Source organism: Nerophis ophidion, linkage group LG14, assembly GCF_033978795.1.
Source record: "Nerophis ophidion isolate RoL-2023_Sa linkage group LG14, RoL_Noph_v1.0, whole genome shotgun sequence".
NCBI lineage: Eukaryota > Metazoa > Chordata > Actinopteri > Syngnathiformes > Syngnathidae > Nerophis > Nerophis ophidion.
The window spans coordinates 44,424,707-44,437,095 of record NC_084624.1 but is presented as its reverse complement, the minus strand read 5'-3'; the positions used below and the strand labels follow the sequence as shown (position 1 = coordinate 44,437,095).

Genomic DNA, 12,389 nt, shown 5'->3' with positions numbered 1-12,389 from the left:
ACGGACGTGATGAGGTTGGTAGAAGGTGGGGAACCGTCAGGTTGCTGGCACCGCTACTCTGCCAACTGTGCCACACCGTCCCCATATATACTGCACATACCCATAGTGACATACAGTATATAAAGTTAAAGTTAAAGTACCAATGATAGTCACACACACACTAGGTGTGGTCAAATTTGTCCTCTACATTTGACCCATCCCCTTGTTCACCCCCTGGGAGGTGAGGGGAGCAGTGGGCAGCAGCAGTGGCCACGCCCGGGAGTCATTTTTTGGGATTCAACCCCCAATTCCAACCCTTGAGGCTGAATGCCAAGCAGGGAGGTAATGGCTCCCATTTTTATTGTCTTTGGTATGACTTGGCCGGGGTTTGAACTCCAACCACTAGGCCAATGAGTTGGTACATACCGACATACAGTATATACCTACATACAGTATATACCTACATACAGTATATACCGGACATACCCATACCAACATACAGTATATACCTACATATATACCGGACATACCCATACCGAAATACAGTATACATGTACATATATACTGGACATACCCATACCCACATACAGTATATACCTACTTCAATACCGGATATACCCATACCGACATACAGTATGTACGTACTTATATACCGGACATACCCATACCGACATACAGCATATACGTACATATATACCGGACATACCCATACCGACATACAGTATATACCTAAATATATACCGGACATACCCATACCGACATACAGTATGTACGTACATATATACCGGACATACCCATACCGACATACAGTATATACCTACATATATACTGGACATACCCATACCGACATACAGTATGTACGTACTTATTTACCGGACATACCCATATCAACATACAGTATACACGTACATATATACCGGATATACCCATACCAACATACAGTATATACCTACATATATACTGGACATACCCATACCAACATACAGTATATACCTACATATATACTGGACATACCCATACCGACATGCAGTATACTGTATACGTACATATATACCGGACATACCCATACCGACATACAGTACATACATACATATATACCGGACATACCATACCGACATACAGTATACTGTATACGTACATATATACTGGACATACCCATACCGACATACAGTATATACCTAAATATATATAACGGACCTACCCATACCGACATACAGTATATACCTAAATATATATAACGGACATACCCATACCGACATACAGTATATACCTACATATATATAACGGACATACCCATACCGACATACAGTATATACCTACATATATATAACGGAAATACCCATACCGACATACAGTATATACCTAAATATATATAACGGACATACCCATATCGACATACAGTATATACCTACATATATATAACGGACATACCCATACCGACATACAGTATGTACGTACATATATACCGGACATACCCATACCGACATACAGTATATACGTACATACCCATACCGACATACAGTATATACCTAAATATATACCGGACATACCCATACCGACATACAGTATATACCTACAATAATACTGGACATACCCATACCGACATACAGTATACGCCTACATATATACCGGACATACCCATACCAACATACAGTATATACAGTACCTACATATATACTGGACATACCCATACCGAAAAAAAATAAGGATCTGATTTTACAAAGAAAAACTGTGATTTTCAGCTGTTGTCTGTCTTGAAACTGGAAATATCCCAATTGAAATTGTTGAGAGAGTAGATGTCTTCCAAAGGCAGAAGCAGTTCCAAGTTCGGAATTTTAACCCTTGTGTGGTGTTCGGGTCTGTGGGACCAGTTTTCATTGTTTGTTAAAAGAAAAATGATACAATTAATTCAAACTGAGACTCACTGACTTTGGCTTATTTTCTGTGAAGAACATATATCAGAATACATATTTAATGACCACACATAATCCTACACATTTCTATTACATATAAGATGTCCGGGTCCACTGGACACGGGGCTAATAGAAGTGTGGAAATTGATGTTCTGTGTACCACACACACACACCCACCCGCCCACAGCAGGCCTAGACAGGAGGAGGACAGAGTGTAGGTACACAGAACATCAGAGGGTCAAATGTGCGAGAAAATGAGAGCAGACAGTGTTGACAAACAATGTTGCAACCTTGTGTGGGGATCGCAGGTGCAGAAAACACAAAAGAAGAATCCCTGTGGGATGCAGAAACTGGCAGAGAATTTTTCCATGCAACGTTCATATTGTTGTTACTCAGCCAGCGTTTTTGGGTCTGATGGACCCCTTGCATTTTGTGGCTTTTAATGCCTCACAATCAAACATTTTTATGTTAAAATACTGAACCGATGTTTATTGGGGTAAGGTAAACATCGGTTCAGTTAAAATACTGAACCGATAAACATCTGTACATCTGGGATAAAACATCTTATCCTAGATGTTTATTGGGATAAGGTAAACATCTAGTTAGTATTTCAACATAAAAGTGTTTGATTGTGAGGCATTAAAAGCCACAAAATGCAAAGGGTCCATCAAACCCACAAATGCTGGCTGAGGGTTAAGGCTGTTTACCTATGCAAATAACGGAATTAAGGGTGTTTACATATGCATATTGGGGAAATAAGGCCATGTTTATATGCAAATTACGATGGACATGCACACGCTAACCATTTGGCATTCAGCAACTTAAGAACAGCAGGTGAGAACCATTTGGGCGTTTACGAACACGTCATGAATTTGAGTGGACTCCTAAGGAAATCACTTATCTTTAGCTTATACCAATAACACCTGTTCAGTATTTTAACATAGAAGTGTTTGATTGTGAGGCATTAAAAGCCACAAAATGCAATGGGTCCATCAGACCCACAAACGCTGGCTGAGTAACAACAATATGAACGTTACACAAGGGTTAAGGGTGTTTACCTATGCAAATTGCGGAATTAAGGGTGTTTACATATGCATATTGGGTAAATAAGGGCTGGTTTATATGCAAATTATGATGGACATGCACATGCTAACGATTTGGGCGTTAAAGAACACGTCATGAATTTGAATGGACTCCTCTTAGGAAATCACTTATCTTTGCCTTATACCAGTAAACATCTGTTCAGTATTTTAACATACAAGTGTTTGATTGTGAGGCATTAAAAGCCACAAAATGCAAGGGGTCCATCAGACGGCTAAACGCTGGCTGAGTCACAACAATATGAACGTTACACAAGGGTTAAGGGTGTTTACCTATGCAAATTACGGAATTAAGGGTGTTTACATATGCATATTGGGGAAATAAGGGCGTGTTTATATGCAAATTATGATGGACATGCACATGCTAACCATTTGGCATTCAGCAACTTAAGAACAGTAGGTGAGAACAATTTGGGCGTATAAGAACACGTCATGAATTTGAGTGGACTTCTAAGGAAATCACTTATCTTTACCTTATACCAATAAACACCTGTTCAGTATATTAACATAGAAGTGTTTGATTGTGAGGCATTAAAAGCCACAAAATGCAACGGGTCCATCAGACCCACAAACGCTGGCTGAGTAACAACAATATGAACGTTACACAAGGGTTAAGGGTGTTTACATATGCAAATTACAGAATTAAGGGTGTTCACATATGCATATTGGGGAAATAAGGGCGTGTTTATATGCAAATTACGATGGACATGCACAGGCTAACCATTTGGCATTCGGCAACTTAAGAACAGCAGATGAGAACAATTTGGGCATTTACGAACACGTCATGAATTCGAGTGGACTCCTAAGGAAATCACTTATCTTTAGCTTATACCAATAAACACCTGTTCAGTATTTTAACATAGAAGTGTTTGATTGTGAGGCATTAAAAGCCACAAAATGCAACGGGTCCATCAGACCCACAAACGCTGGCTGAGTAACAACAGAATGAACGTTACACAAGGGTTAAGGGTGTTTACCTATGCAAATAACGGAATTAAGGGAGTTTACAAATGCATATTGGGGAATTAGGGGCGTGTTTATATGCAAATTATGATGGATATGCACATGCTAACCATTTGGCATTCAGCAACTAAAGAACAGCAGATAAGAACAATTTGGGCGTTTAAGAACACGTCATGAATTTGAGTGGACTCCTCTTAGGAAATCACTTATCTTTACCTTATACCAATAAACACCTGTTCAGTATTTTAACCTAAAAGTGTTTGATTGTGAGGCATTAAAAGCCACAAAATGCAAAGGGTCCATCAGACCCACAAACGCTGACTGAGTCACAACAAAATGAATGCTAAACAAGGGTTAAGGGTGTTTACCTATGCAAATTACGGAATTAAGGGTGTTTACATATGCATATTGGGGAAATAAGGGCATGTTTATATGCAAATTACGATGGACATGCACATGCTAACCATTTGGCATTCAGCAACTTAAGAACAGCAGGTGAGAACAATTTGGGCATTTAAGAACACGTCATGAATTTGAGTGGACTCCTCTTAAGAAATCACTTATCTTTACCTTATACCAATAAAGATCTGTTCAGTATTTTAACATAACAGTGTTTGATTGTGAGGTATTAAAAGCCACAAAATGCAAGGGGTCCACCAGACCCACAAACGCTGGCTGAGTCCCAACAATATGAACGTTACACAAGGGTTAAGGGTGTTTACCTATGCAAATTGCGGAATTAAGGGTGTTTACATATGCATATTGGGTAAATAAGGGCATGTTTATATGCAAATTATGATGGACATGCACATGCTAACCATTTGACAGTCAGCAACTAAAGAACAGCAGGTGAGAACAATTTGGGCGTTTATGAACGCGTCATGAATTTTAATGGACTCCTCTTAGGAAATCACTTATCTTTACCTTATACCAATAAACACCTGTTCAGTATTTTAACATAACAGTGTTTGATTGTGAGGCATTAAAAGCCACAAAATGCAAGGGGTCCACCAGACCCACAAACGCTGGCTGAGTCACAACAAAATGAATGCTACACAAAGGTTAAGGGTGTTTACCTATGCAAATTACGGAATTAAGGGTGTTTACATATGCATATTGGGGAATTAAGGGCGTGTTTGTATGCAAATTATGATGGACATGCACATGCTAACAATTTGGGCGTTAAAGAACACGTCATGAATTTGAATGGACTCCTCTTAGGAAATCACTTATCTTTGCCTTATACCAGTAAACATCTGTTCAGTATTTTAACATAAAAGTGTTTGATTGTGAGGCATTAAAAGCCACAAAATGCAAGGGGTCCATCAGACCCACAAACGCTGGCTGAGTCACAACAATATCAACGTTACACAAGGGTTAAGGGTGTTTACCTATGCAAATAACGGAATTAAGGGTGTTTACATATGCATATTGGGAAATTAAGGGTGTGTTTATATGCAAAAATATGATGGACATGCACACGCTAACCATTTGGCATTCAGCAACTTAAGAACAGCAGGTGAGAACAATTTGGGCGTTTAAGAACACGTCATGAATTTGAGTGGACTCCTCTTAGGAAATCACTTATCTTTACCTTATACCAATCAAACCTGCTCAGTATTTTAACATAACAGTGTTTTATTGTGAGGCATTAAAAGCCACAAAATGCAAAGGGTCCATCAGACCCACAAACGCTGGCTGAGTCACAACAATATGAACGTTACACAAGGGTTAAGGGTGTTTACCTATGCAAATAACGGAATTAAGGGAGTTTACAAATGCATATTGGGGAATTAGGGACGTGTTTATATGCAAATTATGATGGATATGCACATGCTAACCATTTGGCATTCAGCAACTAAAGAACAGCAGATAAGAACAATTTGGGCGTTTAAGAACACGTCATGAATTTGAGTGGACTCCTCTTAGGAAATCACTTATCTTTACCTTATACCAATAAACACCTGTTCAGTATTTTAACATAAAAGTGTTTGATTGTGAGGCATTAAAAGCCACAAAATGCAAAGGGTCCATCAGACCCACAAACGCTGACTGAGTCACAACAAAATGAATGCTACACAAGGGTTAAGGGTGTTTACCTATGCAAATTACGGAATTAAGGGTGTTTACATATGCATATTGGGGAAATAAGGGCATGTTTATATGCAAATTACGATGGACATGCACATGCTAACCATTTGGCATCCAGCAACTTAAGAACAGCAGGTGAGAACAATTTGGGCATTTAAGAACACGTCATGAATTTGAGTGGACTCCTCTTAAGAAATCACTTATCTTTACCTTATACCAATAAAGATCTGTTCAGTATTTTAACATAACAGTGTTTGATTGTGAGGTATTAAAAGCCACAAAATGCAAGGGGTCCACCAGACCCACAAACGCTGGCTGAGTCCCAACAATATGAACGTTACACAAGGGTTAAGGGTGTTTACCTATGCAAATTGCGGAATTAAGGGTGTTTACATATGCATATTGGGTAAATAAGGGCATGTTTATATGCAAATTATGATGGACATGCACATGCTAACCATTTGACAGTCAGCAACTAAAGAACAGCAGGTGAGAACAATTTGGGCGTTTAAGAACGCGTCATGAATTTTAATGGACTCCTCTTAGAAAATCATTTATCTTTACCTTATACCAATAAACACCTGTTCAGTATTTTAACATAACAGTGTTTGATTGTGAGGCATTAAAAGCCACAAAATGCAAGGGGTCCACCAGACCCACAAACGCTGGCTGAGTCACAACAAAATGAATGCTACACAAAGGTTAAGGGTGTTTACCTATGCAAATTACGGAATTAAGGGTGTTTACATATGCATATTGGGGAATTAAGGGCGTGTTTGTATGCAAATTATGATGGACATGCACATGCTAACAATTTGGGCGTTAAAGAACACGTCATGAATTTGAATGGACTCCTCTTAGGAAATCACTTATCTTTGCCTTATACCAGTAAACATCTGTTCAGTATTTTAACATAAAAGTGTTTGATTGTGAGGCATTAAAAGCCACAAAATGCAAGGGGTCCATCAGACCCACAAACGCTGGCTGAGTCACAACAATATCTACGTTACACAAGGGTTAAGGGTGTTTACCTATGCAAATAACGGAATTAAGGGTGTTTACATATGCATATTGGGAAATTAAGGGTGTGTTTATATGCAAAAATATGATGGACATGCACACGCTAACCATTTGGCATTCAGCAACTTAAGAACAGCAGGTGAGAACAATTTGGGCGTTTAAGAACACGTCATGAATTTGAGTGGACTCCTCTTAGGAAATCACTTATCTTTACCTTATACCAATCAACACCTGCTCAGTATTTTAACATAACAGTGTTTTATTGTGAGGCATTAAAAGCCACAAAATGCAAAGGGTCCATCAGACCCACAAACGCTGGCTGAGTCACAACAATATGAACGTTACACAAGGGTTAAGGGTGTTTACCTATGCAAATAACGGAATTAAGGGAGTTTACAAATGCATATTGGGGAATTAGGGGCGTGTTTATATGCAAATTACGATGGACATGCACATGCTAACCATTTGGCATTCAGCAACTAAAGAACAGCAGATGAGAACAATTTGGGCGTTTAAGAACACGTCATGAATTTAAATGGATTCCACTTAGGAAATCACTTATCTTTGCCTTATACCAATAAACACCTGTTCAGTATTTTAACATAACAGTGTTTTATTGTGAGGCAATAAAAGGCACAAAATGCAAAGGGTCCATCAGACCCACAAACGCTGGCTGAGTCAGAACAATACGGACGTAAGACAAGGGTTAAGGAGAGAAATCAGCGTCTTACTGCGGTCCTTTGGGTGAGCGGTGGGTGCAGCTTGAGGCTCGCAGGCAGCCATTGGTGGCATGTTTACTGACAGGCTTCTGTGAAGCTGCATGAATGAAGACCCTCAATAGTTCCCTTCCTCCGGAGCGCATCTTAAAAAGAAGACGTCTTTTTTTTTTTTTGCCAGCCGGAGGGTTAATTGCTTTTATCCTCCTAAGGCTGGGATTATTAACGCGACGGAGCCCGAGTCGTTCAAAGGTTTTGTTTTGAAGAGGTCTCTCTGAGGACTCTCCCTGTGAAAGAAGTGGGTTCTGGGAAACATGTCGTGCAGAGTACGTGGCGTGAAGGCACTATTCTGGGTATTTTTATCGGGTGGAGAAAGAGCACCGAGATAAATCTGGATTGAAAAAGTCTGCGTGTGAGGTAGCCAAGGTGCTGCCTTGCCAAAGTAGATTGTCTTTGTGTCTGGAAAATGCACCCAACTCTGTCTGCCATTCCTCTCTGGATCAGAACATTCTAGACGACGATGAAAGATTGTTAGCTCAAACATCTGAGATTTAAGTTGCCAGAACCTTTTTTTAAAAGCTCACCAGCATGTTTACAATGACTACAATTGTATAAACTTTGATAGTTATGGTATGACTCTCACTATTATGTTAGATCCACTATGGACTGGACTTTCACTATTATGTTAGATCCACTATGGACTGGACTCTCACTATTATGTTGGATCCACTATTGGCTGGACTTTCACTATTATGTTTGATCCACTATGGACTGGACTCTCACTATTATGTTAGATCCACTATGGACTGGACTCTCATTATGTTAGATCCACTATGGACTGGACTCACACTATTATGTTTGATCCTCTATGGACTGGACTCTCACTATTATGTTAGATCCACTAAGGACTGGACTCTCACACTATTATGTTAGATCCACAGAGGACTGGACTCTCACACTATTATGTTAAATCCACTATGGACTAGAGTCTCACTATTATGTTAGATCCACTATGGACTGGACTCTCACTATTATGTTAGATCCACTGTGGACTGGACTCTCACACTATTATGTTAGATCCACTATGTTATATTCGACATGGTGTCATCCGGACCAAAGGGAAAGCGAACCATCCAGACTGTTATCGATGCAAAGTTCAAAAGCCAGCATCTGTGATGGTATGGGGGTGCATTAGTGCTTAAATCATGGGTATCTTACACATCTGTGAAGGCACCATTAATGCTGAAAGGTACATACAGGTTCTGGAACAACATATGCTGCCATATAAGTGCCGTGTTTTTCATGGACGCCCCTGCTTATTTCAGCAAGACAATGCCAAGCCACATTCAGCACGTGTTACAACAGCGTGGCTTTGTAAAAAAAAAGAGTGCGGGTACTTTGCTGGCCCGCCTGCAGTCCAGACCTGTCCCCCATGGAAAATGTGTGGCGCATTATGAAGCGTAAAATACGACAGCGGAGACCCCGGACTGTCGAACGACTGAAGCTCTACATAAAACAAGAATGGGAAAGAATTCCACTTTCAAAGCTTCAACAATTAGTTTCCTCAGTTCCCAAACGTTTATTGAGTGTTGTTAAAAGAAAAGGTGATGTAACACAGTGGTGAACATGCCCTTTCCCAACTACCTTTGCATGTGTTGCAGTCATGAAATTCTAAGTTAATTATTATTTGCAAAAAAAAATTAAGTTTATGAGTTTGAACATCAAATGTCTTGTCTTTGTAGTGCATTCAACTGAATATGGGTTGAAAATGATTTACAAATCATTGTATTCTGTTTATATTGACGTCTAACAATTCCCCAACTCATATGGAAACAGGATTTGTAGCTAAATAAATCAAAACTAGAAGTATTCTTGTGCTGTATTCTAACATAAATCCTAAACTTTTCAATCAATCAATCAATCAATGTTTACTTATATAGCCCTAAATCACTAGTGTCTCAAAGGGCTGCACAAACCACCACGACATCCTCGGTAGGCCCACATAAGGGCAAGGAAAACTCACACCCAGTGGGACATCGGTGACAATAATGACCCAGTGGGACGTCGGTGACAATGATGACTATGAGAACCTTGGAGAGGAGGAAAGCAATGGATGTCGAGCGGGTCTAACATGATACTGTGAAAGTTCAATCCACAATGGATCCAACACAGTCGCGAGAGTCCAGTCCAAAGCGGATCCAACACAGCAGCGAGAGTCCCGTTCACAGCGGAGCCAGCAGGAAACCATCCCAAGCGGAGGCGGATCAGCAGCGCAGAGATGTCCCCAGCCGATACACAGGCAAGCAGTACATGGCCACCGGATCGGACCGGACCCCCTCCACACGGGAGAGTGGGACATAGAAGAAAAAGAAAAGAAACGGCAGATCAACTGGTCTAAAAAGGGAGTCTATTTAAAGGCTAGAGTATACAAATGAGTTTTAAGGTGAGACTTAAATGCTTCTACTGAGGTGGCATCTCGAACTGTTACCGGGAGGGCATTCCAGAGTACTGGAGCCCGAACGGAAAACGCTCTATAGCCCGCAGACTTTTTTTGGGCTTTGGGAATCACTAATAAGCCGGAGTCCTTTGAACGCAGATTTCTTGCCGGGACATATGGTACAATACAATCAGCAAGATAGGGTGGAGCTAGACCGTGTAGTATTTTATACGTAAGTAGTAAAACCTTAAAGTCACAGTTTCTTAGCTTTTTTGCATCCTGTCGATGCAAACTGCAGTCGGCACATCAGTTCTCCACGGTCCGCACTCAGGTGGCCACCATCTTTTTGGACCCACGTGTCATTCCAAACATGTCACGCTATAGAGAAGACCGCCACTGTTTGTTCAGCTGTGGCCCTTGGCGCTCGCAGCTGGACGGAGGCTCTGAGTGCCAAGAACGCAAACACAAGGCAGGTAGGCGCGGTACGTTGAGAGGGGATGCACGGCGGGCCAGGTTGCATCAAACAGACCGCTTGGAGACGCTAGAAAAGCCAACGTTTGGTATTCACGGAAGCGGGGGTCATATTTCAACGTGAGAACTGACCGAGACGCAGGCATCCAACCTGACTGCTCCATTTAGGCACAGAGTAGAGAAATTCCTCGGGAGTTCTGTCATCCTGCCGTGATTAAAAGCAGCATCCCGGGGTCAAGCGTCTTGGACGGCTTCCGACCACGGGAGTCTTTTACGCGATCCGACGAACTCTGCGTTCACCGGAAAACAAAAGTAGCCGATCCATCTTGGGAGCGATGATGAAATGTTTGCGTTTCAAGCTGGGTGGTACGGTGACTTGGGTGGTCATTTCAGAGTGGATGAGTTGTTCAATCCTCTATTGTCTTCCTTCAAAGCAGGTGTTGGCTGTGTTTAAAGACCTACTGAAAGCCACTACTAGCGACCACGCAGTCTGATAGTTTATATATCAATGATGAAATATTAACATTGCAACACATGCCAATAAGGCCGCGATAGTTTACTAAATTGCAATTTTAAATTTAGCGCGGAAGTATAATGCTGAAACGTTGCGGTATGATGGCGCGTGACGTCACGCATTGTAGAGGACATTTTGTTCCAGCACCGTTCCCAGCTGTAAGTCGTCCGTTTTCATCGCATAATTCCACAGTATTCTGGACATCTGTGTTGCTGAATCTTTTGTAATTTGTTCAATGAATAATGGAGACGTCAAAGAAGAAAGCTGTAGGTGGGAAACGGTGTATTGCGGCCGGCTTTAGCAACACAAACACAGCCGGTGTTTCATTGTTTACATTCCCGAAAGATGACAGTCAAGCTTTACTATGGAACAGAGATTTCAAGTGAACACGGTTGGATTGGACCACACACACACAAAGTACAGTGTATTATGCAGCGATCATTTCGAAAGATCGTGTTTCGAAGAGGGTCCCTTGCGAAGGGCAGAGATGGGCATCGCCACCACCCGTCGACTGGTGCTGAAGAAAGGTGCGGGGCCGACCTTCAGGTTGTACAGGTACGACCATATAATCTCACTAAAACACTAGTAACACAATAAGCAGATTGTAGCTGACATTTTGAAACAGCACCGATCCCAGCTATAAGTTGTCTGCTTTAATCGCATAATTACACAGTATTCTGGACATCGGTGTTGCTGAATCTTTTGTAATTTGTTCAATTAATAATGGAGACGTCAAAGAAGAAAGCTGTAGATGGGAAGCGGTGTATTCAGCCGTCTTTAACAACACAAACGCAGCCGGTTTTTCCTTCTTTCCTTGTTTACATTCCCGAAAGATGATGGTGAAGCAGAGCGGTCAAGCGAACATGGTTCCCTACCAAATGTCAACCGGCAGGTTTCGGTGAGAAAATGGTGGTATTAAGTCGGCTCTTACCGTAGACATGAGCGGAGAGTTTGCGTCGTTCTTCCTGCAGCTGCGGACTCTCTTGTCTCCTCCCACCGGCTGCCCCAGACCGTCGGATGCTTACACCGTGGAAGAGGGGAAAAAAAAAAAATCTCAGCCCGGCTGCCTTGCCTCGTCGAGAAACGTGGCTTCCCTCGGAGATACTGGCGGTCACCACACCCGTGGCCACACCCCGCAGACTTTCAGGTACCATATAATCTCACTAAAACAATAGTAACACAATA

At 41.4% G+C, this 12,389-nt stretch overlaps 1 protein-coding gene across 1 annotated transcript in view; it reads right to left on the bottom strand.

Moving 5' to 3' along the window:
• The window catches only part of LOC133568727 (uncharacterized), a 51,062-nt gene that overhangs the window by 3,856 nt on the left and 34,817 nt on the right, over window positions 1–12,389 (bottom strand). The gene's annotated exons all lie outside the window — the stretch shown is intronic.